Below are 27352 nucleotides of genomic sequence, written 5' to 3'. Positions count from 1 at the left end.
TTTCGAAAATATTTCCTTAGTATTAGATTTAAAATTTTCTTCGAGATATGTAAAGTATATGATAAATAAATCTTAATTTACGTCTTAGAATAGATAAGATAATTGATGTGAATACAGGTTTTTGTTTATTATTTTGGTAGATAATTACATAAACACAGGTGAATGACGATGGCGGTCGAAATACTGGATAATAAAGTAAACAATATGATTAATTGTGAAAATTTTATCCTCATACAATTGTACTGTACAGAATACTGGTAGATCCATCTATTTCTTATCTAAAAATAATGAAAAGATGATTCTGCCCTAAGATTATTTAAACGTTAGGCCTTGTTTTGATTGGTGGAGTAAAAAAAAAAAAAAAAAGAAGATGAGAAACGGAGTTTACTTCCTAACTAATGATAACTGTCAACTTTAAAAATGAGCTATGTATTGGGTCCGCCATTTTGACCAATTTTTCTTACTTAATTATTATGGGTTTTATCAATGACTTTACATATATCGCAATGCATATTTTTTGTTTTTATTGTTAAGTTAGTTTTAGAGTATCACGAATCTTTTGATTCCTTTGATTCTTATCATATCGGGAGAGTGAGTGAAATCCTGACCATTACGTCCTAGACTTCATCAGTGTCAGATACTGTATTGTAATATTCATGGTTTTCATGCAAGTATTCAAGACCTAACAGTTACGTCTAGACAGTATAATATTCTTTTGTGCTTAGAAACTTATTTTTGTTCGATCTTCCGGAATCCAGACATGGTTGTTGACTCTATCTTTGATAGTCTTCTAACTATTGTGGCTAAAATAGAAGAAAATTATAGAAAAGCCTGTTTTGATTTTGTTGTGATTTCAATGCTCATTGTATGGAGTGGTTAAATTCTGTTTTCCCTACTGATTGCTATGGCTTAAGAGCTTTGGACTTTGCCTCTGAACCAGGCTGTGAGCAAATTATAAATGATGTTATTCACTGGGCTGGTAACTGCTTAGACCTAGTATGCACCAATTTCCATGGCGTTATAAGAAGTAAGGTTGGTTCTCTAGTTGGGATATGTGATCATGCCTTATTTTCAATTGCAGTGAAGACAGCAGCCTGCCCCTGATGAGTCCTACTAATGTAAGTTTTATATAAAATCTCAAGAAGACTAGAATAGGAGTTTGAGTGGTCTTTTGAGTATGAATTGGTTTTAATTGTATAACAGTGCTTACCCCGTTGTTTCTTTGAATGAAAATCTGGTCTATGTAATTGATAGGCATATCCCTTCTCGTGTGCTAAGGTACAAAGTGAAGGACACCTAGTTCATAGGTGATTGTAGACGTGGTTATTTGGAGGAGCAGGAGGCCTTTCATCTTTGGAAGGGTAAAAGATAAATTTTGACTTGGAGTAACTATAATCAGCTTAGAACTTTTTCTCAGAGAGTTTATGCTTCAACTCAAAAGGAATACAATTTAACCATAAATAAACCCTTTTTTCGACAACCCAGGAACATAAGTTTTAGGCTTCCCTTAAATCTCAACTCTTTGGTGTAGACATGAAGTTCTTCCTTTACTGAAACCAAATGGCTGTCACAAACTGTCTAATGGAAAACACAACCCTTTTGGCTAATATGTTTGACATTAAGCAAAGTAATGAGAAACTTGATCTTCCTCATTCCTGTTTTCCTGAGGATAAATATCTTGATAAACTAAAGGTCCTATGATGGACATTGATGCTTATGGAGGTTTAGAGCCAAATGGTGGTTTTTTTTTTTTTTAAATAAAAACTGCAGATTTCTTTGCTCTTAAGTTATATGTTATTTTTTTATGTAATCTATCAAGAACAGGATATTTTAGCTCTTGTTGGACAATTGGTAATGTTACTCCATTATGTAAATGCTTTGATGGTAGTTAAGTCCAGCTGATTACTGCCCTTGATCTTGGTCAGGAAGTTTGTATGTTTGGCCTTAATTTGAGTGCTGCCTTTGCCCATGTTAATCATGAAGCCCTTGTTTTCAAACTCAAACAGTTGGGAGTGGGTGGGTCATTATTGATTTTTTAAGTAGTAGTTCGCAAAGAGTTTATGTTGGGGTACTTTAGTGAGTGTAGGTATATGATATTGGGTGTTCCTCAGGGTAGTTTTGGGTAGTGATTATAGGTATGAGATATCGGGTGTTCCCCAGGTTAGTTTTCGGCCAATTAATATGCATACTATTTACACATGGCATGTAGTTTAGTCTGAAGGAAAAAAAACAAGCTCATTGCATATGCAAAGGATGCTACTCTGCATCAATTCCTTCTCCTGAATATAGATCTGGGGTTGCGGAATCCCCTAATAGAGATTTAGCCAAAACCATTAAATGGTGCATAACAAGGCATAAAGTTGAATCCTAACAAAACTTTTAAGCATGATTGTAAGTAGGTCGAGAACAGTGGGTTCTCAACCTCCGGATATCAGCATTGTGTTTTTTTTTTTTTTTTTTTTTTTTTTTTTACTCTATGACTCATAAAACTTTAGTTATGATTGTCGACAGGAAATTTTCTTTTTAGAAAGACGTTAGGTCAGTCTCTTCTTCAATATCACAAAAAATTTTCTCATTGAGAAAGTAACTTAGGATTTTTGGTGACCAATCAATTCTGAAGTGTTTTAATTCTTTCACTCTACCTTGTTCTGCAGCCTGATCTTTGGCTGCGAATATTATCTCAAATTGTTGGACATGTACTTACCGTATATTGAATTTCTTTTTCGTGATCTAGATATTAATCTCTGACGCAATCGTTCAATTAGTTCGTTTTGCATGCTGCATAAGATTTTTCATAATTCTGCCCGTCCTTTGCATTCAGATCTACCCGGACATTACCTTGCTGTTCGTTATACCATTTATGCAGTTAATTTTGATAGCTATGCTTTCTCCACCTTAAGGCTCAATACTGCACAGTGTTCTAGAAGCTTTATTCCAGCTGTGACCAAGTTGTTGAATTCTCTTCCTAATCATGTTGTTGAATGGGTGGTAAAGTTCAAACTTGCAGCAAATGCTTAACAGGCTGACACAAGTCCCTTTTTATAGTTCATATATAAAAAATTTTTTTAATGTCGTTACTGTTCTTAGAATATTTTATTTCAATTGTTCATTACTTTTCATGTAGTTTATTTATTTCTTTATATCCTTTCCTCACTGGGCTATTTATCCCTGTTGGAGCCATTGTGCTTATAGCATCCTGTTGTTCCAGTTAGGGTTTTAGATTAGCTAATAATAATAATGACAATGGTAATAGTAATAATAATCATAATAATGATAATAAAGATACTACTACTACTACTACTACTACTACTACTACTACTAATAATAATGATAATAATAATAATGATATTAATAGATAGGTTCAGTACTTCATCTGGACTAACATGAGGCAAACCTCGCGAAAAGAGAAAAAAAAACTCTTATTAGTGGATTAGATTAAATTACCATTGTGAAAATTTAGTAATTGCGGAATAAAAAGGACGATTGATGAAATTAAAGATTTGAATACATATATTAAGGCAACAAAGATTCATGGTTTAACTTAACGGAATATTGCCCTTGATAGAGAGAGAGAGAGAGAGAGAGAGAGAGAGAGAGAGAGAGAGAGACTCATTGTGTATGACTATTGTTATAACACTGACGCAGTACTGTAGAACTAAAAGGAACTTTGCTCATTTCTTATTAAACGGTACTACAGTCCCAGCCATAGTTTTTCATTGAAAAGCATCTCAAGGTACCAATTGCAGCACAAGAAAGCCTTTGTCTGGTCTTTCCCTAACGGAGGTCGAAATAAGACGACAGACCCGCGAATGTAATTACAAAGGAAACGATTCAATTGTTAACATTTGAACTCCCATCAAAGCAATCATCTCTAAGTCCCCTGTGTTAATTGGATCTGGCACTTCACATACACGACTCTGCTCTCTATCCCGGAATAAAATCACGTTTGGATTCCTCCTGTTGGTGCATTGTACGCTTGGCTTCTTATGGGCAATTTACCTAATTTGATAATGGAGTGTGTTTGTTTTTCTTCTTGATGGTGAAATAAATGTGAGAGCTAAGTGGCGTAAGAAAATGCCATGGTTTCCATACATGTTATTTTATTCAATGTACACCGTTTCCCTTGAGGAAGTGTTTGTGTGTGGATGGATTCCAGAAAATTGCAGCACTGTAGTTTCTGGAACAAAAATGTATTGAATGGTGCGTTCATTATCCTCAAAAACGACTTTCTGATAGGGTTTGCGTATCGCTATTATTAGAAAAGCTTTGCTAGTTCAAACGAAAATCTTCCATCGCCAATCCTCACTGGCCATTGTGATGATGATAGCTGGCCAACCCCCCGATGTGAATTAACATGTCTGAGGCTTCTGTCCTGCCATGGACTAGAAACAGCTGTATTTGTTGCTGTTATATATATATATGTATATATATTATATTTATATATATATATATATATAATTTATTTATATATATAAGGTTTCTATATTTAAACAGAAAGGTGACATCTCTGAATACGGTAATTACAGAGGAATTAAACTAAGAGAGCATGCTTTGAAAGTGTTAAAGAGGGTACTAATGTAAGATTGAGAGAGATATTAAAGATTGAGAAACAGCAGTAGGGATTCATGACAGGTAGAAGGACTCTGGATGCCATCTTTATAGCAAGGCAGTTACAGGAAAAGAGACTAGAGGAAAACCAGGTCTTCTGTGCTTTGTAGATATATATATATATATAAGGTTCATGATAGGATACGAAAAGAAGTTTTGTTTTGGTGTTTTTAGGAAGAGCGAAGTTCAGAGAAGTTAGTTAGAATGGTAGAGATGATATACAAAATAACAAGGACAAAATTAATAACAGCTGTTGCAGAAACAGAAACCTTTGAAGTTAGTGTTGGATTACACGGGTCAGCATGTTAGGTGAAGGGTTCAGAAATGAAGAGTTGGGGGAGTTGCTCTATGCAGATGATTTGGTGATTACTACTGGAAAGGAGGAAGAATTACAGAGAAGGGCAGTAGAGTGACAAGAGGCTTTAGAAAGTTGTGGCTTTAGGGTAAAATGTTGATAAGAGTGAAGCTATGGTGAGCGGTAAGGGATGTTGGGACAGAATAGCGATACACGAAAGTAGGGGAGCAGTTATAAAACAGGTGGAACAGTGTACATACTTGGTTTTCAACTATAAATCCGAAGGGAGGAGGTGAGTCGGAAGTTGAGAATAGGAAAAAAAGGAGTATAGGGAAAGAGGAGGGAGGTAGCAGGAGTGGTATGTGATAAGAAAATGCCAATCAAGGTAAAAGTCAAGATCTATATTAAAGTAATAATACCAGTGTTAATGTATGAATCAGAATCTTGACTTTTAAGACCAAAAGGGGGAGAAAAGCTCGAGAACAGAGATGTGAATGCCGAGATGAATTATGAGATTATCGCTTTTCTACAAACTGGAAATGGATGAAGTAGAATGGCGGGGACAGTAAAGATTACAGAGATGATAAGAGTGTCACGACTGAGATGGTGTGGTCACTTGTTGCGGATGGATGGTGGGAGGGGAATGAAGAGGGCTTGGTAGAAACCTATTTGGGGGAGAAGATCAAGATAATGTCGGATACTTAGATGGCGAGTTAAGGAGCGAAAAAATTTTGTGGAAGATGATACTTTTGAAAGAAGGCATTGGAGAATGGGCATCAAGCAACCGACCCCTTAATGTAGGGCTAACGGCGGTGTATATATATATATATACATACATATATATATATATATATATATATATATATATATATATATATATATATATATATATATATATATATATATCAGCCATAACTATTTGACTGTAAGAGAAAAGCCTAAGACCTGTTCTTTCACTTTCCTCTCTCTATACGAGCAAATGAGTGTATATATATATATATATATATATATTATATATATATATATATATATTATATATATATATATATATATATATATATATATATATATATATACAGTATATATGTGTGTGTGGTGTATTCAGTTCAATAGTGAATCTGGAAACTGGGGGACAGGAACTCAACTTTCACTGATAAATGTATACTGTAGAATGTAGATAGTTTCATTTTTTATGATTCGAGGGAACATGAACTACCCTATTTAAAATAAAAAATCATAATCGTGTCTAATTTTTCACGGCTAAAAAGGATATGCTTGTGAGGATGTGTTCAAATTGTTTTTGTTAGATATACGTTCTGAAAACAGTTCGCTGATGCCTCGAAGAGTTTACCTAGTCTTTTTTTTTTTCATAAGTAAACAAGTTTTTAAACTATTATGAAGTTACGGAAAGTCATTCAAGTCCCCTTAACAACTTTACTAACGAATTTGACGAGTTTTGATGCCTTGCTCTAATAGATAATAATACCTCTCTCTCTCTCTCTCTCTCTCTCTCTCTCTCTCTCTCTCTCTCTCTCTCTCTCTCTCTCTCTCTCTCTCTCACTATTAAGTGTATTTCTTGCATAATATTTGTCTGGTTTAGCTTATAACATGAATTTCTCATTCACCAATATTCAGAAAGAGAACCAATTCCAAATTACAGCGTTTGAAATTTACACTTCACTGTGAAAGCATTCTGACGAGAGCTAACCAAAATCAGGAATTATTGCTCGTCAGTGTATTGACCTTAGTGTATTACTTTTTCCAAAAAAAAAAGTTTAAACCTAGATATTGTAGCTCTGGATGTTCACCAGATAATTCCAACAATCAATCCCCGATTGGTTTTAAAATGTGGTTATTGATCTTTTCAGAGAATCCGATACCAACATCCAACTTCTCTTCTTCCACTTTTGATACATGATTGAAAAGTACGTTGAATACAAAGGATATTCAATTTATTGTGGCCATTCTCTCTAGTTCCACCAATAATTGATAGATAGATAGCATCGCTTATAGAGATTACACTCTTAAAATAATATTTCCTCCTAGTTCCTGACTTACCGATTACTGATAAAAAACTCTATTAGCAATTTACCTTTTGCCTTTGTTGTATTTGATCATCACGAAAGGCGTTATAATCAAGTTAATACAAATTAATAAATAACCATATTATTGTTACATGAAATTATGTTTTTATAATATACATTTTGTGTTTGCCGCTAGAATATCTTTGAACATAGTATTTTTTACTTATGATGCTTGCTAGAATGTTAAAGAATATTCTACTTCGACCCTTTTATTATTATTATTATTATTATTATTATTATTATTATTATTATTATTATCATTAGCTAAGCTGCAACCCAAGTTGGAAAAGGAGGATGCTATAAACCTTGTGGTTCCAACAGGTATAATAATCCATTGAGGAAAAACAATAACTAAACAGATAGAATAGCGCGCCTGATTGTACTGGACTTACATTCAATGACCTTGAGTCATTTCATTTCACCCGTAATCCTCTCTATTTTTTTTCATCATTGACACTGACTCATTGGCTATCTTTAATAATTGAACAAGTGGGCAACGTTGGGTAAGAATTAATCATAAGTTGAATAAAATGTGAATTATTCTTGTTTACTAATGCAATAATCGTTGATATTTCTCCAACAGCTGATGCTACAATAAAAGACAAATGGTTAGTCAGAAAAGTCAGGTTCATTCCTTCTCTGTGACTCTTCGAGATACAAATGATAAACTTTTTGTTTCTTGTACATACAGAAGTGTCAAAATATCGTGGATTTAGATGTATTTCGTTTGTAGTTAGATTAATACTAGTAAATATACCTAATAGTCCCAGCAAGAAGTTATACCTTCTGACATCCCTAATGATTAATTTCTGTAGGAATTTTGACCCATTATCAAAAAATCTATTATTTTGCACATTGAATAATATTGGATAGAACCACGCAGCATCAGTATCTCAACAAATTTGAAGGTACGTCACGATACTGTGAATAAGTTGGGACGGATTTTTTTTTTTTTATTGACCACATCTCAAGACCATAATAATTTAAAAAATATGAATGGATTAGAGTCTTATAGGCGTATAGTAATATTTACGCTTTATCTATTTCCTCGATTTTAAGAAAAAGGTAACTTTTTTTATTGTGATAGATATCCTCTATATGCCCATCTGTGTTATGAATATAAACACGGAAACAGTTTTGTATTAGATGTACATTTAATTACTAAGACGATTTGTCATGAAAATCGTATTGATCAGTTTTGACGTTAAATTTGAGGCAACTCCAATTTACAGAAAAGTCATATTTGAAGTTTATTCTTTTGATTTTATACATTGCAAATACTGCTCTCATGTAAAAACTAGTTTCTATGGAGTATACTTGAAATAGATGATTCAGTTTGATGAAATGTTTTTTTTTTAATAACACTTTTATTGATATACTGCCATTCATTGAGATACTACCGCTAAGGAGTTATTGGGTTCTTTGACTGGCCAGACAATACTACACTGGATCCCCTTCTCTAGTTACGGTGCATTCTGTCTTTGCCTACACATACACTGAATATTCTGGCATATTTTTTCCACATTTTACTCTGTCCTCATACACCTGACAACACTTATATACAAACAATTCCTCACTCAAGGTGTTAATTACCGCATTGTAATTGTTCAGTGATTATCCTCTTGTTAAGGGTAGGAGAGACTTTAGCTATGGTAAGCAGCTCTTCTAGGCGAAGGTTACTCCAAATCAAACCATAGTTCTCTAGCCTTGGGAAGTGCCATAGTCTCTGTACCATGGCCTTCCACTATCTTGGATTAGAGTTCTCTTGCCCTATGGCTATGGTATAATCGGGCACGCTGGTCTATCTTGTTTATCTTCCCCTTTTTTTATTTTTTTTTATTTTTTAAAGTTTATACATGAAAGATCTATTGTAAAGTTACTGTTCTTAAAATATTTTTTTATTGTATTACTTCTTTTGTAATGTATTCATTTCCTTGTTTCCTTTCCTTACTGAGCTATTTTTATCTGTTGGAGCCTTTGTGCTTATAGCATCTTGCTTTTCCAACTTGGGATGTAGCTTAGCTTCTAATAATAATAGTAATAATATCGACATTTTATGAATATAACAGAATTTAAGTGATAATGCACCCGAAGCAAACATTTTGTTATATTATCGTAACAATTATCCCAGTACAGATAATTTTGATATTTTTTCTTCATAAGCATCTTCTCGTAGGAAAATTAATCCGCTTAGGTCATTATCCACTGAAATTTATGTAGTCAACTTTCCTCATTCCTATTTCTAATTTCAAACGAAAAAATCTAAGCGTTTGTGTGGTTAGTGTACTCTGCTGAGGACGTTTTGTATCTGTCAGCAGTTATTGACATGGGAAAACAATTCCCCATTATGTGAAAGGATTAAAAGTAATTGTCTTTAATAATACAAAGCTTTGTTTCTCCATTTCAATTTCATCAGTTATCTCATAGTCAATTGTCATTTTGAATGATTTTTGTGTCCCCAAAATAAGTTACCCACATTCCTTAATATTATATAAGAATATTTCTATTGTGTAATCTGATGCTAACTTGAATATTTGTTCTCTCTGCATGCTTTTCAGGTGAAATAACGTTTACTGTTTTCATGATGCTATAACAATATAGGGATTACTTGGATTTCAATATATACTGGTCATTCGTATCCTCCAGTGTAGTGTCCTTGTAAAAAAATTCCTAAGCAATTATAATTTGTTTTTATCCTGTTACCTATGTAACATTTATAATATTTACTTTTATAAAAATGAATAATGAGCTTTCAATCTAGAATTTTAGTCTTTTAATTTGGTGTTACCAGGCATCCAACTATGATATGGCATCTTCTGTTATATTTAATATTAGTATCAATAATCATAGAATATCAATAAATGACGTCTAACTTTGTAAACTTAGTGGGATAAAGATAATGACTTTCATTTTATGTTTTTGTGAACATTTGATATGTAGGTTCATTTCTAATCATATCTTGCCATTTAACTCCCAATATCCTTCTAAGGGCTTTGTTCTCAAATCTTCTAAATCCTTTTGAGATTTTTTCATTGTCATATCATGACTCTTGTCCATATAGTAATTCCGTCTAAAAGCGTCCTTATTTTTATATTAATCATATTTTGATAACGTGAGAGATTTATTAAATGTTATGTGTCGATTACTAAAGTCTTAAGAGAGCTTTTGATAATCCCATATGATATATTGGTATTACTCTATTCATAAGACTGTATAACTGTTATCGAATAAATCTTTTGAAGATGGTCTCTACACATTTACACAGCCAAACTGATTGGAAATGGTATTGGTAATATTTGGAAAAAATGAATAAAGGAATATGAACTAAAACATAAACCTGTTCAATACGAGAAGGAAAATGAATGAAATCAAATCTTGTGCATCAATGGAACCAATCCTCAGTGAATGATAAGTGGATATCAATTATTCAATCAGAATCCCATCACGCGAATGCTGTTGTCATTCACGGTGAATGTATTCTCTCCCCAACTTCAATATTCATCAAGAGAGGTAAAGTAATTTGACATGTCATTTCAGAGGATATAACTAATACCAAATGACTCGGATAAAATGATTGAAAGAGAATCTCTCTCTCTCTCTCTCTCTCTCTCTCTCTCTCTCTCTCTCTCTCTCTCTCTCTCTCTCTCTCTCTGTGTGTGTTTGAAGCATCAAAACACATAAAATATATATAATATATATATGTATATATAATATACATGTAATCTATATAATATATATATATATATATATATATATATATATATATATATATATATATATATATATATATATATATATGTACTTATTCCAGTATTAGAAGCTGTGTACCCTGAAGTAGAGCTTTCTGGTGTCCAATCAAAGGTCGGTCGCACCAACCATTTTTCTTAACCTCATCAGATGCAGGTACCTCTTTACACTTGGTGCGGGAGGGGTATAAGCTGGGAACTAGTCACGTGAATGATATCGGTAATTTATTTAGTATTTTTTCCAGTAATTGCATCTCATTGGTCGGTAATGCCTATGTTTAAACAAAACTCTTGTCCACTTTGTAATATGGACTTTGTTAATATCCATTTCATACCATACTAGAAGCATTATTACATATGCAGCTTATATTGCAAAATGTTGATCAAATCAGTGATTCATTTAATTGTTTATATATCTGTATGTATGCAGTGTATGGTCAGATAAATTACTATAAAGGAATTAGAGTTTTTACCAAAGAAAAATCCTTGTGAGAACCTATCAAAGAAAGTTGGTATATAAGTTTAAGTTCTCAGATTTATATGTGGGAGACAAGGGAAAATAGAATTGATATACTGTACGAGAGATTAATTTTTTTTTTTCAAATTATCATTAATTATTTCCATGTCTCTCCTTAAAAGATATTTTTTGATATGCTAAATTTAACAATAGTTTATAAGAAAACAATTAGTGAGACTTATTTCTTTTAAATATATGTTGAAAGTAGTAAGTACCATCCAATCTTGAATTCTCAAACATTAAAATAGATATGCTTGGTTGGACATATCAATCTGTCTGTTTTTTGGAGAAGAATTAATCTAAGCTTCACATCAATCTTTGACCTACTGCCTTCTGGTACAGTAAGAACTTGGTTATTGCACTCTGGGAAGAATGTCTTGAACAATAACCAAGGTAATACATGCCCTTAGTCGTTACTAGCAATGAGATTTTTAAGTATAAAAGCAGATTTAAATTGATATCTCACAGAAATTACGAGATACACTGTCTAACAATATTTGGTTAGCTACACGTAAATGTATAATTTTGTAAATGTAAATAGATTCTAATGCGCATACACCCACCCACACACACACACACACACACATATATATATATATATATATATATATATATATATATATATATGTGTGTGTGTATGTGTGTTTGTGCGTTTGTATGTTTATGTGTGCGCGTGTGCTTGTGTCAGTATATACTGTATATACATTTATATATGTGTGTGTGCGCGTGCGTGCGCGAGCCTATGTCTGTATATATACTTTACATATATATATATATATATATATATATATATACAGTATATATATATATATATATGTGTGTGTGTGTGTGTGTGTGTTTGTGTACCACAGTTGGTCAGCGTGATAATGATAAGTGGCATATCCCCAGACGTGAATCAAAGGCCTTTGCCTTCAGTGGACTAGAAACTGCTGCTTTTGTTGTTTTGTTATTGATGCATAATATATATATATATATATATATATATATATATATATATATATATATATATATATATATATACACACATATATATATATGTACATATATAATTATATGTGTGTATATAAATGCATATATTTTTATATGTATATATATATATGTTTGTATGTTGGCATATATATATATATATATATATATATATATATATATATATATATATATATATATATATATATATATATATGGATTTTCATTTGAAGGGACTAGGGTTCGATCCCAAGCATAAGGTAGGAATTTATTTATATATAGATACACACACATATATATGCATATATATATACATATACATATATATATATATATGTATATATATATATATATATATATATATATATATGTATGTATGTATGTATATATTAAATCGAATATAACGAAGTATGATTGATAATACTTTTATCCTATCGTGTTATATTCCTGAGAATTTTCTACAAAACTTATTGTTGAGCTGTTTAGTTCTTATTTTAATGGACAAGTATTATTTTCTGTAGGATTAGATATTTTCAGTGAGTATCAGAAACTCCTCTTACCAGATTTAAACTCTATATTGCAGAACTTTTATGACGCTATCGTAAATTACTCTTGTATAGTGCGTACCTTTCTTGACAACAAAATCAGGATCACTTAACTTTGTCAGTGTTAATGTCAATAGCTAGACACCCTGGGGCTTTGGCCGTAAGAAGATTCAATGTCTGATAACACAGACCATTTCTAATTTAAGAGACTATATTGTAATTCTTATCCTGTGATAAATTTCTGGATAAATGGAATAAATATTTGTTAATCCGTCAGTCCTAAAGAAGGTTTCTATGCTTTTGTAAATTAGGTATGTTGTTTAACTGTTAATATATCTCCAAATTTCTATGGTTATATATGAGACTAGCTTTTATTATCATTCATATTGTTATCTTTTTCAACATTTTTGTTATTATTCTAATCATTATTTGCAATAGTAGTAGTAATAGTAAAGTCAACAGCAACAACAGCGTTAGTAGTAGCGGTTTTATTATTAATATTATTATTATTATTATTATTATTAGTAGTAGTAGTAGTAGTAGTAGTAGTAGTAGTAGTAGTAGTAGTAGTAGTAGTAGTAATATAATAGACACAGATTTTACCTATATTAACAAAATGATTAATTATGAATTGAGAATAATGATTTGATTTAATCATTAAAAAACGTATCCCGAAGATAATTTTGATCAATCCTTTGTTTATCCTTCAACCTCAGCTATGGGTGGACTTGCTTATTGATTTTTAAAACTACATAATAATATATCATTATGAATCTTGTCACATTCCCAAGCAAATGATGAAAATTAACCAATGTCTATATCTCCCATTCGTTGATATAAATATTGGACATATTTTGCCGTCTCCGAGCTACAGAACAAAAACAATAAGTAGAAAGGACAAGAAAATTTAAGACAAAATCAGTTATCACTTATAATATATATTTTTGATATTGAAGTTTTCGTATACAGCCTGCCAATCTTTTTAGTAAATTACATTCACTTATCTTTATGTCTGTGTAAAGACCATAGTTGGTTGCAAGAATAAGTTGGCGTGAGTATTTGGAGAAGGAAATGAAGAAAATACTCCCTTTAACGTTATCACTCTACATAATTTTTTATGATAGTCATCAATAAAATAAATATCCCTCAAATGTTAAAGTAGATTTTAAGATGATACGGAAAGTTTTTTTTTTTATTCCTTTTTTTAGTTTGAAAATATATAAAAAAGATCCAGACAATTCGAATTGGAATCCGTCCATTTTTTATTCCCCCAAACACATTGGTAGTTCGTAAATTAATGTATATGCAAACATAATGGAGTGAACCAGGTGTTTAAATAATACCCTGCTGCGGGTTCACTGAGGTTCCCTTTTTCTTTTAAAGATTAGAGAAATCTAAACTATTGATAAATCATAGCAGACTTCGATGGTTACAAAAATCAAGATATTAATTGACGTTAAACTACTATTCACGCAAAAGGACGATTCCAAAATTTATTTTTTATCAATTAGTCAATATCTTTATCTATCATTGACCAATGGAAATCCCTTTGCATAGCTGATATGATTTCAATACCTATTGATAAATAAATGTTCATCACAAGAGTAAGCTGTTAATGACTAAGGAAGAACTAACGGCATTTTGACACCGTCCATCATTTGACAAGAAGCCTAATCAACATATCGAATCTAGTAAAAGCTTTTGTTTCATACACAATATATATTATTGTACTCGACCCATGAAAATGACCGTTAAATATTTAGCTAGATGTGCACAGTGCATACATAGATTCGGTTCTAGGAATTCTTGCCGCATACATTTTCGCCGTAGGACTTTTTGTCACGGACTTTTTGACGTAGGAAACTTTGCCTCTAGGTATTTTTGCCGTAAGGAATTCTTGCCGCAAATTTCATATTACTTTTATAATTTAAAGGTATATGAAAGAGTTGACCTATAAAAAAGAAAAATAAGTATAGTGGCCTACATACATACATCTAATGCGATGGATGGTCTCTGATAATTAGCTCTTACTTATGAAGTTTTAAATAAGCAGTTTTAGCCCATACATACACTCCACTGGTCTTTGATAAATAGCTCGTGCTTCTGAAGTTTAAAACAAGTTGTTTATAAACAAGAAGTATACATACCTACTTACATACATACATACACACATACATCTAATTAGCTCTTACTTAGTAAGTTTTAAACAAGCAGTTTTTAGCATACATACATACAGTCTACTACATACATGAATGCCGTATAATTAATAAAATATATCTAAATTATGAGTATAAAAGGGTATGAGAATAATAGAGTATTATAAAACTGAAAGTTTATTTATTTAAAACAAGTAATAAATTTAAGAGCAATTGAAGTTACAATAAATATTCAAATATTCATCATTGTCAAAATAAAATCAATAACAAAAGTATTACAATATAGAAGGTTTAATTATTTAAAATTCAAAATATTTAAAAAAAAAAAACTTTAAGTTTAGAATGAGTGCAAATTCATTGCAATACTCCGTAAATAATGTACTTTACGCTGAAAATCATATCTCTAAACAATTCTTTGTATTCGTACATAAACATCTTTGTACTTTTTCTTCATGTGAGATGCTTCGCTGCGTTCAATATCAATTCTTTTCTTTTTTTTTTTTTTGCTAGACTCTCTTTGTTTTTCAAAAGGTTAATTAATTGCCAAATATTTTGGGTGGATATTTGTAACAGAACTTTGCAAGGCATTATGAAACCCTTCTACACTATTATTGGTGTTTGGTAACTTATTTAAAGTCCGTTCATAAACATTCCACATATCCACAGGAAATGTTGGACCGACTCTTCGTCTACAAGGGCCCCTGCCTCTTACCCCACCAATATAATACGTCCCAAAATAAGATACCAGGTCCTGAGGCAAATCATCGTTGTCAACTAGTTCCTCAAATGCTCTAATAACGTCACTAGAAGGGACAAATGCAAGTGCTGTAAAGCATTTGACCAAGGTGTTAAATTCCGAATCACCCTGGTAACGCACTTTATGGCCAAATTCACAGACTTTTCGAAAAATATTTTTAGCTAAATGAAACAAACATCCGGTTACACTCACATTTGGGAAATAATTTTGAAAACTATCAAAATTTGCTTTTTCAAAATCAGTCATCAAAGTTTCAAGTTGCAAAGTTGAATGCAATTCCTTGAGAACCCCAAAAAATATTCCATACGTCTCCGCAGACTTGTTAGGAAGTAAGGCAAATATGCGTGGTATACTAACGTTATCTATAAGAATGTGTAATGTATATACCTGGTAATATATATCAGGGGCACATTTGAATGTTCCATCACAAGCCCAATGTCTGTGATTTTCCAGGGCATCTAATCCAGAATCGGTGCCGAATATTAAGATTCTGCTGACGTCATCTTCGCCACTGTCATATAATAAAAAGTTTTCGCCACATTCGAGACGCGTAAAGTCTTCAGGAATTGCATAGCCATTTCTTGCATTAGGAATAGGAGGAGTCTGTACATGAACCTGCCTCCATTTCCTAATATTTCGAGACAAAGTTGCATTAGATGGCATAAGATAACATCCCGCTTCATCTAAGCTAGCAGAAGCACTGGCAATTAATGATCTTGCAGACAACTGGGAATTAGTAGCATTTTCTTTCATTTTTGCTAAGGTGGAGTACACTTTTGGTTTTGTTGGGTTAGCGGAATGGCTGTGTTCACCAACAGTTTTGCATATTGCTATATCACCTTCACTTTCCAGAAGTGTGTGGACTCTTGCTTTACAGTTTTTAATTTCACACTTCCAATAAGTTTTACTTTCTAATGTTCTGTCGATTCTGTATACGAAATTATTATCGTCAACTAACTTTTCTCCTCCACGGATAGTTTTCACAGTATGCGGCATTGTGAAGCGCTTGAATAATGGAACATTAATCTATTCTAAGCCGAAAAAAGTTACTGTTATTTTGAATATTTTCCAACTTTCGAAATACGTACATGGATGTATGTGTGTATGTATGTATGCAAGTAGGTATGTAACAATTTGTTTTAAACTTTAGAATCACGAGCTATTTATCAAAGACCAGTGGAGTGTATGTATGGGCTAAAACTGCTTGTTTAAAACTTCATAAGTAAGAGCTAATTATCAGAGACCATCCATCGCATTAGATGTATGTATGTAGGCCACTATACTTATTTTTCTTTTTTATAGGTCAACTCTTTCATATACCTTTAAATTATAAAAGTAATATGCAATTTGCGGCAAGAATTCCTTACGGCAAAAATACCTAGTGGCAAAGATTCCTACGGCAAGAAGTCCGTGACAAAAAGTCCTACGGCGAAAATGTATGCGGCAAGAATTCAATTTGGAATCCGTCCATTTTTTATTCCCCCAAACACATTGGTAGTTCGTAAATTAATGTGTATGCAAACATAATGGAGTGAACCAGGTGTTTAGATAATACCCTGCTATGGGTTCACTGAAGTTCCTTTTTTCTTTTAAAGATTAGAGAAATCTAAACTATTGATAAATCATAGCAGACTTCGATGGTTACAAAAATCAAGATATTAATTGACGTTAAACTACTATTCACGCAAAAGGACGATTCCAAAATTTATTTTTTATCAATTAGTCAATATCTTTATCTATCATTGACCAATGGAAATCCCTTTGCATAGCTGATATGATTTCAATACCTAATAATAAATAAATGTTCATCACAAGAGTAAGCTGTTAATGACTAAGGAAGAACTAACGGCATTTTGACACCGTCCATCATTTGACAAGAAGCCTAATCAACATATCGAATCCAGTAAAAGCTTTTGTTTCGTACACAATATATATTATTGTACTCGACCCATGAAAATGACCGCTAAATATTTAGGTAGATGTGCACAGTGCATACATAGATTCAACCCTTCCCACCCTCTCCCCCTTACCCCTGGGGACGAGATAGACTGAGTAGTCATACGTTTGGCAGTTCCGCTCAGCGTGACTGGAAAGTAATATATGGCGGTAAAATGTGTTAATAGTTTAATGTACATGCTATCACATATATGAAACGTCTATTTTCAAAATATAGTATACACAAATCAAGCCAATCGTAAGAAATCAGATTAAAGGTTTCCATTTTCCTTCATTGAACTGATGCAGTGCAAAAAGTAAGCAACGAGAAAACTTTCTTTTGTAGGTTTTAATTGAAATACCCGGATTCCTGACAGCCATTCTTGTTATAGTGATATATTAAATTGGTTTTAACTCTGTTGGTAAGCCATTCTGAAAAAAAGATAGAAATATATTTTTAGATTTAGCTTCACAAATAGTACATAAACATATATTTATTAACTGTGATAATGGCGTTATATTTACAAGAAAATTATTTGGTAACAGTTCAATATTTTATCAAGTTAATTTATTGACTGCTATATGTGTCTCCATTTAGCTCAATTAGTAAATTTTGTTTGCCTCGCATGGTACTAACTCAATTAAATTCAGTATTCAATTAATGCATCTACTCTGATGTTTTCTCCTAAGTCAGCCACCATCCCCCAAAACATCTTAGTGATACCATATCATATGAAATATAATTACATATAATTGTGTAACCATATAGAGAATAGATACTGGGAGAGCTAAAGTTATTGCATTATTGCTGGACATATTTCATTTAAATAACAAATAGCATTATAGACTATGCCCTAAACAACAGGTGAATTGCAATGTATGCACAGTATATGAAATACTATTGTTCTCTCTTTGATGTTTTGCGATGGTAAACTCATTTGAAAATCACATTGCAAGAATGGAAGTTGATTTACGAAACATAAATTCACTTCTCCGGTTACGATTTTCTTTTTTTATTTTTTTTTTATAGAATTGAAGAGACTAGAAAAGATTGCTTGATGAAGATAATAAGAATATACTGTAGTTGTCTGCGTATTCCTATTTTATCTGATAGTCTACCCTGCTGCACTTTTCTAAATTACTGAAGAGTACATGCCAGCATTCACTCCCCAGTTCCGCCCCCCCCCCTCTCTCTCGCTCTCTCTCTCTCTCTCTCTCTCTCTCTCTCTCTCTCTCTCGATATATTTTGCTTTGTCAAGTGTATAGTCTTGTTTAAATTCATAAGCAAAGATCCGAATCCTGAATCATAAATCAAGTCACCTTTTGTATATATTCATAATGGTAAGTCGTTTCGATATTACTAGTCAGTACCAACCGTACTAGGTTGGTTTGCTGTGAGCGATCAAATGAAAATCACCCACCACCAATCTGCTCTGGCTAGGGTGGCGATGAAAACTGGACAAACCCCAGACATTCTGAGTCCTTTTTCCTGCAATGACTAGAAACGGCTACATTTGTATTTGTTGTTGTTGTATTATATAATATTTGCATGTGGATGAGTTTGTGTGAGTATACGGGTAAGTATGTACCTCAACATATATATGTAAGAATGGGTGTGTTTTATGTAACGATGTTCAAATACATTTTCATTTATCTCTATGGCAGTCAGTATACATTACAGCGTCATTAAGTTACAGTTTTCTGCTCGCGTCATAAGCGATGAATTCGTGTGCTGTGTTTACCGAGTTTCATTAACGTCATGAAAGGTGTTTGTAATTCACACAATTACTACTATCGTTTCCAGAGGCCGTGTAATAGTGTTTTTTTTTTTTAAATAAATCCTAAAATAACTGATGGATTTCCATGATATCAAAGCAGGGAGCGCTTCATACAATGGCCTAATTTTGGGAAATACTGTGCATTGCCAATTACGTTTCATTAACTTTTTTACTTAAGAAAATGAGGCTAAAGCCAGTCTTAGCCACCCACACATTCGCAAAAGTGATGACGTCCCTCAGTGACGTTGTTATAACGTTTCTTCCCCTGTACCTCCCATCCCCCGAATTGTTAAACGCCTGTTTAACTCCATAGATAATTGTCATATGACCTACCCCAAGCAATACGAAATTCTTTGTCAGTAAAAGTTCAGCATACCTGGTAATGTGATTCGTGACTTTAGACTATACCTAAACACAAGACCAACGTTTTTTATCTTACCCACTCACTTACATTGAAGATCAAGAATGAGACTTATGACAGGAGACGAAAGAAGCCATGCTAACCCTACACTTCGCACTTCAAGCGAGTGTTGGTGAAGCAATAGAAATATAGTTTTCTTTAGGTTAAGCCGTAGGACTCATTCTTCCATACAACACAGGTTACTCGATACATCAATTGCCAGGAAGAAAATGACAGAGAGCATTGTTTGATATAATTTGTCATATCAATTTCACCAGAGAGAGTAGCTTGAATTCCTTAGAAAGTAGACTTCTAAAAGATGTTTCATATAAGGGCATTGACAACGGCCATTTGATAAATTTTGAAATATATATATATATATATATATATATATATATATACATATATATATAATATATATATATAACATATATATATATATATAACATATATATATATATAACATATATATATATATATATATATATATATATATATATATATATATATATATATGTGTGTGTGTGTGTTCATTCATACATAATATTTATTATATTTCAACCTATAGTTTTATATATTTATTTACGTTATAAGTGCCAGTACCTATTTTTGTTACTTGAAAGGTATGTGACAAATATCATTGCGACTTTGTCACTGGAATTATACCAGACTTCAATTAATGAACCAATCAACCTTACTTTGAGAAATCCATTGTCATTGTCTACTTGCCAAGCTGATATACTCGTATCAAAGTATTCATTAGCTTTGCTTTTCCAAAATAATGTTATCACCAATTGCTGGAAACCATAGATTTATGAGGGATGAAAAAAAAAAAACAAGAAATGGACAATTATACATTTTACTCATCATCACTCTCAAGGAAAAAAATTGTTTTCTATTTTTACTAATGTTTTTTATTTCATTTTTTTATTTTATTTTTTAGTCGCAAATCTAAAATTTGTAGGAGTCCGAGTAGAATATCTCTCAGTGCGATTCCACACCCCTGTTTTAAACCTCTTCTATTATGTTTGATAATTTGTGTTAACCATCTAATCATTATCTACCACCATAAAACATTTTATTGCTCTTCCGGCTCATTTTATATGTGCAGTACACAGTCTTTTCTAACAGGGATTTACTCGGTAGCCTAATAACAATGGGAATGAAGGAAAGAAGGCCAGAAGGAAGGGGGGGGGGGAGTACCAGGATAGCCATAGGTGTAAACACCGAAGGAGGGGTGGGGGAACCTCTGCGTTACAGTTACGTGATTAAGTAACACTTCTTGGAAACGCTCTGAAGGAAGGGAAGAAGTTCCTCTTTTTTCTAAGAGTAAACGGGTTAATTAAGCACATCTGTCAATTCATTGTACCACCAAAAATTAGGCCAATGTTTGAAACATTCGTTGCTGTAGTTTCATGGAAATTCATAAGCTGGTTTGTTAGATATTTGGGAAAAACACTTTTACACGGCCTCTGGAAACGATAGTAGTTAGTTTTAAACATTGTGTGACAATTATTGCTAAAATTCTAGCACCTTGAAGATATGGGGCTATTTAAGGCAATACATTATTCTGGCAACGCTAATCCTATTATATAGCAAATTTAAATGGTTCTTTTACAAGCTCTTGTGTCATTTTCTTTTTTGGATATTTTCGTGTTGATATTCCCCTACGCTTAAATATAAATCCGTGATAAATAATAGTGAATATTTTGAGATTTAGATAAAAATACAGACCAGCATATTTCATTTTACAACACATGTTAGATCAGTAATTTGCTGGTTAAATTATGGAATAATTTAAATTTTGAATTATACTAAATGTAAAACAAAAGTAAGATAGATTTCATTCCTCCCTATCTCTGTTTGCATTGGTTCTTCCCTTTAGTATTTATATATGCATCCAAAGTTCAAGATGTAAGTATTGTTGGATAGTTTGATAATGGAAATGTTTTAATATTTTGAACTAGAAACAAATATGAATATATTACGGGTGTGTGTGAGTCTGTGTGCGAGTGAACTAGCGAGCTTGTGTGTGTATGTGTTTTGTACAAAGAACTCATATCTCATGTAGTAAATTTTTTTTCTTTTTTTTTTGAGCCCACTCCTTGAAAGGTGGTGGTTAATGTTGAATTGAATATATATATATGTGTGTTTGTATATATATATATATATATATATATATATATATATATATATATATATATATATATATACACTCACACACTCATTCACTCACACACACACCCTTTTTGAATGGGCATATCTTGACGTGGTTGAAAGGTTTATTTATCACCAAGCTCAGCAAAGCTGTACTAGTCAGGGACACTCATACTAGGTTGATTTGGTGTGAGCGATCAGACTAAAGTCTCCCACCATCACCAATCCATAGTGGCCAGCGTGGTGATTAAAATGTCCATACCCCAGACATAATTCAGGATATGTGTGAGCCATTTGTCCTACAGTGGACTACAAAGGTCTCCATTTGTTGGTTTTATATATATATATATATATATATATATATGTGTGTGTGTGTGTGTGTGTGTGTGTGTGTGTATGAATTTGAATTGTATGAATTGCATATGATGGAGGTTTAAATAGGTCGGCAGGCATTGGTATCAAGAGCGACATGTATATAAAGAGAACTCGAATACTTTCTTTTAATTAACTTGAGCTAGGTAGATAGAAATGAATGAATGTTGCTAAAATTAGGTCAATAACCTTTCACTGGTTGAATTGATAAAAAGATAAAAAGGTTAGAATCTATTTTAATGAAAAGTTCATTGACATGCTATTCAAATCCTGAAATGATGATAAGTTACGAACATGAGAGAGAGAGAGAGAGAGAGAGAGAGAGAGAGAGAGAGAGAGAGAGAGAGAGAGAGATTAAAATAAATGAAAATAATTGAAAGTAGTCCCACAGGGTATATATTGATATGAAGTATTAATACTTTGAAATCAGTGAAAAAAAATATGTGAGCATAGTAATATATACAAACTTGTTTATGAATGCATGTAAAGGGTCATTACTTTTCGTGTGAAAGCTTTAGCAGGGTCTTAATCAAAAGGAAATTTAGAAACTACTTTGGGATTTCTTATTGCGCAAGATACTTGAGAAATAATTTCGAATGGCTGAAGTATTTCCTTTTACTTGTTCATTCTATACGGTATTTGCAATATATCTACTTTTAACATATTCTAGTCATGGAATCAGATCCATTCCAGCGAGTGGCAGGTATTCCTTTTTACTGATATTGAAAGTAATACGCAGTCATGGAACTGAGTAATAGGTCAACACCAAGATTAATCAGTTTAAATAGCCTCTCCCATTCAGAATCTATTGCCATAATTCTCTTCGTTTTATTGATTTAATTAGGCCTACAATCCCTTGTACCAAGCTGTGACAAAAATCAGTTTATATAAACGCAATCTCTTCTCGGAGTATTAGGAAGATTTTTTGTTAGAATCTGGATAAACTGACAATAAAAGTTCGGCACTAATTGAAAATTTTACTTAATGCAAAACGTAAAGTTATACGATATGGTCCTGTTAAGTGGGATGATATCCATTTCCAATTCAGAAAAAAATGGCAGTTTAAATTCCCAGCTTAAAAATCGAGCGTTTTAATTAACGAAAGTGAGTATGACAGGGATTACCAAGGAAACTGGGTAGTGAATTTGACACACACCATGAAATAAAATTCTCGAGTGTCGTCATGCAAGGTCTAATATATAACCTGTTTTTACAGTAAATGAAAAATAAAAAAAAGACAGGAAGCGTTGGGAATTAGCTCTCCTATCCTAGTTAGGTGAAAAGAAAAGCATTCCACAAACTTATGCAGTATTGTAAAGAGCCTTTCTGTATTCCGGAATTATCTCCAAAAGTCTTTAAACACATCTAAACGTCTCAAAAAAACGGCTATGAATAAACAAATTGTACAATCTGGTAAAAGCAATGATCACAAATATATCTAATAATGATTGTGCATTATAGAAAAACCTCTTGGCTAAATAAATCTAAAAACCTTAAGAATATGGCCGTAAATCCTGATACTTGACGATCTGTATAAGTAATCAACTTTATCTTTTTTCAATGCTAAAAAATTATTGGATTTTTTATGTGAATTTAACCTTGGTTTTAATGGAATTTACGCTTGGAAAGCCTGATATAATCCATACTGCTCTCTCTCTCTCTCTCTCTCTCTCTCTCTCTCTCTCTCTCTCTCTCTCTCTCTCTCTCTCTCTCTCTCTCTCTCTGTTTGATAATGCATGGAAAGCTTGTTATAGTACAGTACAATTAGAATTTAACCCCGGAATGTAGATTGACAATATAAAACTTTAAAGATATCGTCATCTAGAATGAAAATCACCTTTGATTTTTAATTTTTTTCTTATATTGCTTCAGAAAATAAGAAAATCAGGTAATTCAAACCATCCTCATTTCTTATTGTGTGCTGCTTTTAGAAGCTATTCCCGTATTTTTTCCAGTACTTAATGCATCAGTATGAAATTAGTGGGCTTTATTTAAAGAAGTAGATTTTTACAGACACTAAGAGGAATATTTGCATTACTGTTATGGGAAAACTAACTGGTTTATCAACATTTTGACGCAATGTTATTTCGTTCTATTGCACATTTTAAAGGAATGTCCAATTCGCTCTACTTTTCTTATATCACTAGTCCTTATGAAAACGAGTATTTATTTTCAATTGATTTTAATATCCATGACCGTTCATAAGACAGATGTCGACTAGCGTACTGTATACTGTAGTAGGAAAAAAGCTGAAATAAGAATCAACATATTCTAAACAAAGATAACTTAGTAATGATTTGTCCTATGGATTTGACTTTAGTCTTATTTGAAATAAAATAAAATGCTGCAGAAGGTGTGTCAAATATTTGATAAACTAGCTTTTTTTCCATAACACGATTGGTAAAATCTTATTCTTTAAATAAGGATCCACGATTTCACGCTGTATTTAGTACCAGAAAAATTTACGGGAATAACTTCTAGAAGTATCTTGAAATAAGAAATGAGGCCTACTTGAAATACCAGATTTAATTTTACCCATTGGAAGCAATAAAAGAGAAAAATTTCAAAATCCTAAAGGGTTGCATTTTGTTGCCATAACTCCAAAACCCGTCGCATTTCACCTCTACTTATCCCCAAAGCTTATTTGTTTGTCAATCTAAATTCTGAGGTTTGAACTAAAAAATAGCCAATAGTACTGTACTATAAGCCATACTCTCTCTCTCTCTCTCTCTCTCTCTCTCTCTCTCTCTCTCTCTCTCTCTCTCTCTCTCTCTCTCTCTCTCTCTCTACTAACGGTTGTTGTTTGGCAATTTATCTACAAGAGATAATCTCTATGGTCCCTGAATTTCATCGTTATTAGGCTTTCACCTCGTTCTTGGGTAGGATTGAAGAGATCTTATTGGATTCCATTACAATACACCGAGATCAACGAGATTTTTTTTTTCCTGCTGCTATTGAAGTTAAACTTTACACGGTGTCTTATATGGGACAGTAATGACTACTTTATTCATGATAATCTGAGCTGAGGCCACGTAATTTGGTATCGGCTAATTAAAAAGGAAAAAAAAAATGACTTCGTTATAGATTAAAATGACTTATCTCCTCGTCAAAAGACCTTTACCCTATAAAGTTTTACGTCTCCATAAATGGCATTGATAATACTGCTGAATCTTGAACCAAATTCTTACCAGTGTTAGGGAATGGATGACAGTTAAACAACCAAACCTTAATGAAAATGAATCTGAGTTTATAGCGATGGGAAGGAGAAACCTCTTAGGAAACTTGATTGACATCCATGTAAACATTAATAACGACTCTGTCCCGATATCTAGTCGAGTTCGTGACCTTGGGGGATCTGTAGACCATAATTTGTCTCTCATTGCTTCAATAAATAAATGTGGTAAAAACCGCTGCAAATCATTTTAGAAACGTTGCTTTTTTAAAGAAGCATCTGGATGAATATTCTGTAAAGAATCTTGTGATGAATTGTTGTTACTAGGATTGACGACTGCATTTCCATCTACTGCAATTTACCCAAAGGGCAACTTGGAAATCACAAAACATAATAACAAAGAAGCGAGATGGATGAAAATATCTCCCCCCCCCTGAAACTATTACTCCTATAATATTTCAATTACACACGCTACCTATTAAAGCTAGAAAAGAGTTTAGGATATGAGCAATAACCTAATATGTTTTTAGAATATAACATTCAAAATATCTAAGATAATTGATACACATCTTCCAGCAATCAAATCGCATAGACACGAGAATAGTTACAGAGGGTTTTAAATTAAGTTATGAGAGCAAATATGTCTATTGTAGGATCTAGAGCTTTCAGATATGTGGTCCCAAGACTAAACAACAAGATCCCGCTGGACATCCAAAAGACTGAAGATATTGCGGGCTTCAAGAAGAAACTGAAGACTTTCTTGTTTTAAGTGCTTCGACAATGTGGATTTAACAATGAACACTCAATATGCTGCTTGATACGCAAAATACCTATGAATGTATACTATAAACTAATTTTGCAGGTCCTCTAGTGCATGGGGTTGTGGGACAAGATCAGGAAAACAGCCCTTAAAGTGTGAAGTAAATACAATAATTGATACAACCCCCGCTCTCTCTCTCTCTCTCTCTCTCTCTCTCTCTCTCTCTCTCAGCTTCAGTGCGCAAAATACAAGAAAATATTATCCTCAAGAAGACTTCTTATTTCACTCAATGATATTTTATAAAAACTATTACTTCGAAATTACTACCACGTCTGCACTAATTGCGGGGGGAGGTGTTTATTCACCCCTGACCTTTGTTTCTTTGTTTGTGAGCAACTTTCCACAAATATTACCGTACCGACTTTGTCCAAATTTCAAAGTCATGTTGATAATATCCCCTGGATGAATCTGTACCTTTTTGTATTATAAAAACATCTAAATACACTTGAGTAGTAGTTCTTTTGAAAATGGTGTCAATGTTAAAGGCACTTTGGGAATATGGCCATAGGACAAATCCACGAGTACACAGTTGATTTAAGAGCAGAATAAGACTGTTTGACGTTGGGAAGGCAAGCTCTTTATTGACTTCCCATCTAGTTTGCTAATGTGGGAATGTTACATGCGATGGAATATCGTATTTCCCATCAACTAACTAAGTGTTTAATGTTTCTTTAAATATCGGTAATACATAGGTATATACTGTATGTAAACTATATGTGCATACACGCATACTCGCACACACACACATATATATATATAATATATATATTTTATTGTGTATATATATATATATATATATATATATATATATATATATATATATATATATATATATATATACAGAGAGAGAGAGAGAGAGAGAGAGAGAGAGAGAGAGAGAGAGAGAGAGAGAGAGAGAGATTTATAAATAATTTATACATATGTATGTAATTTATATAGCCCAGAGTAGAAAGAAAAAAAGGAAAATAAGATATTTTATAAAGTGATTACATTAAAATAATTATCTCCTATGTAAATGATAAAAACTTGAACAAAACAAGAGGA

Source organism: Palaemon carinicauda, chromosome 4 (assembly GCF_036898095.1).
Source record: "Palaemon carinicauda isolate YSFRI2023 chromosome 4, ASM3689809v2, whole genome shotgun sequence".
Taxonomy (NCBI): domain Eukaryota; kingdom Metazoa; phylum Arthropoda; class Malacostraca; order Decapoda; family Palaemonidae; genus Palaemon; species Palaemon carinicauda.
The sequence above is the reverse complement of the archived record's forward strand: the minus strand, read 5'-3'. Positions refer to the sequence as shown.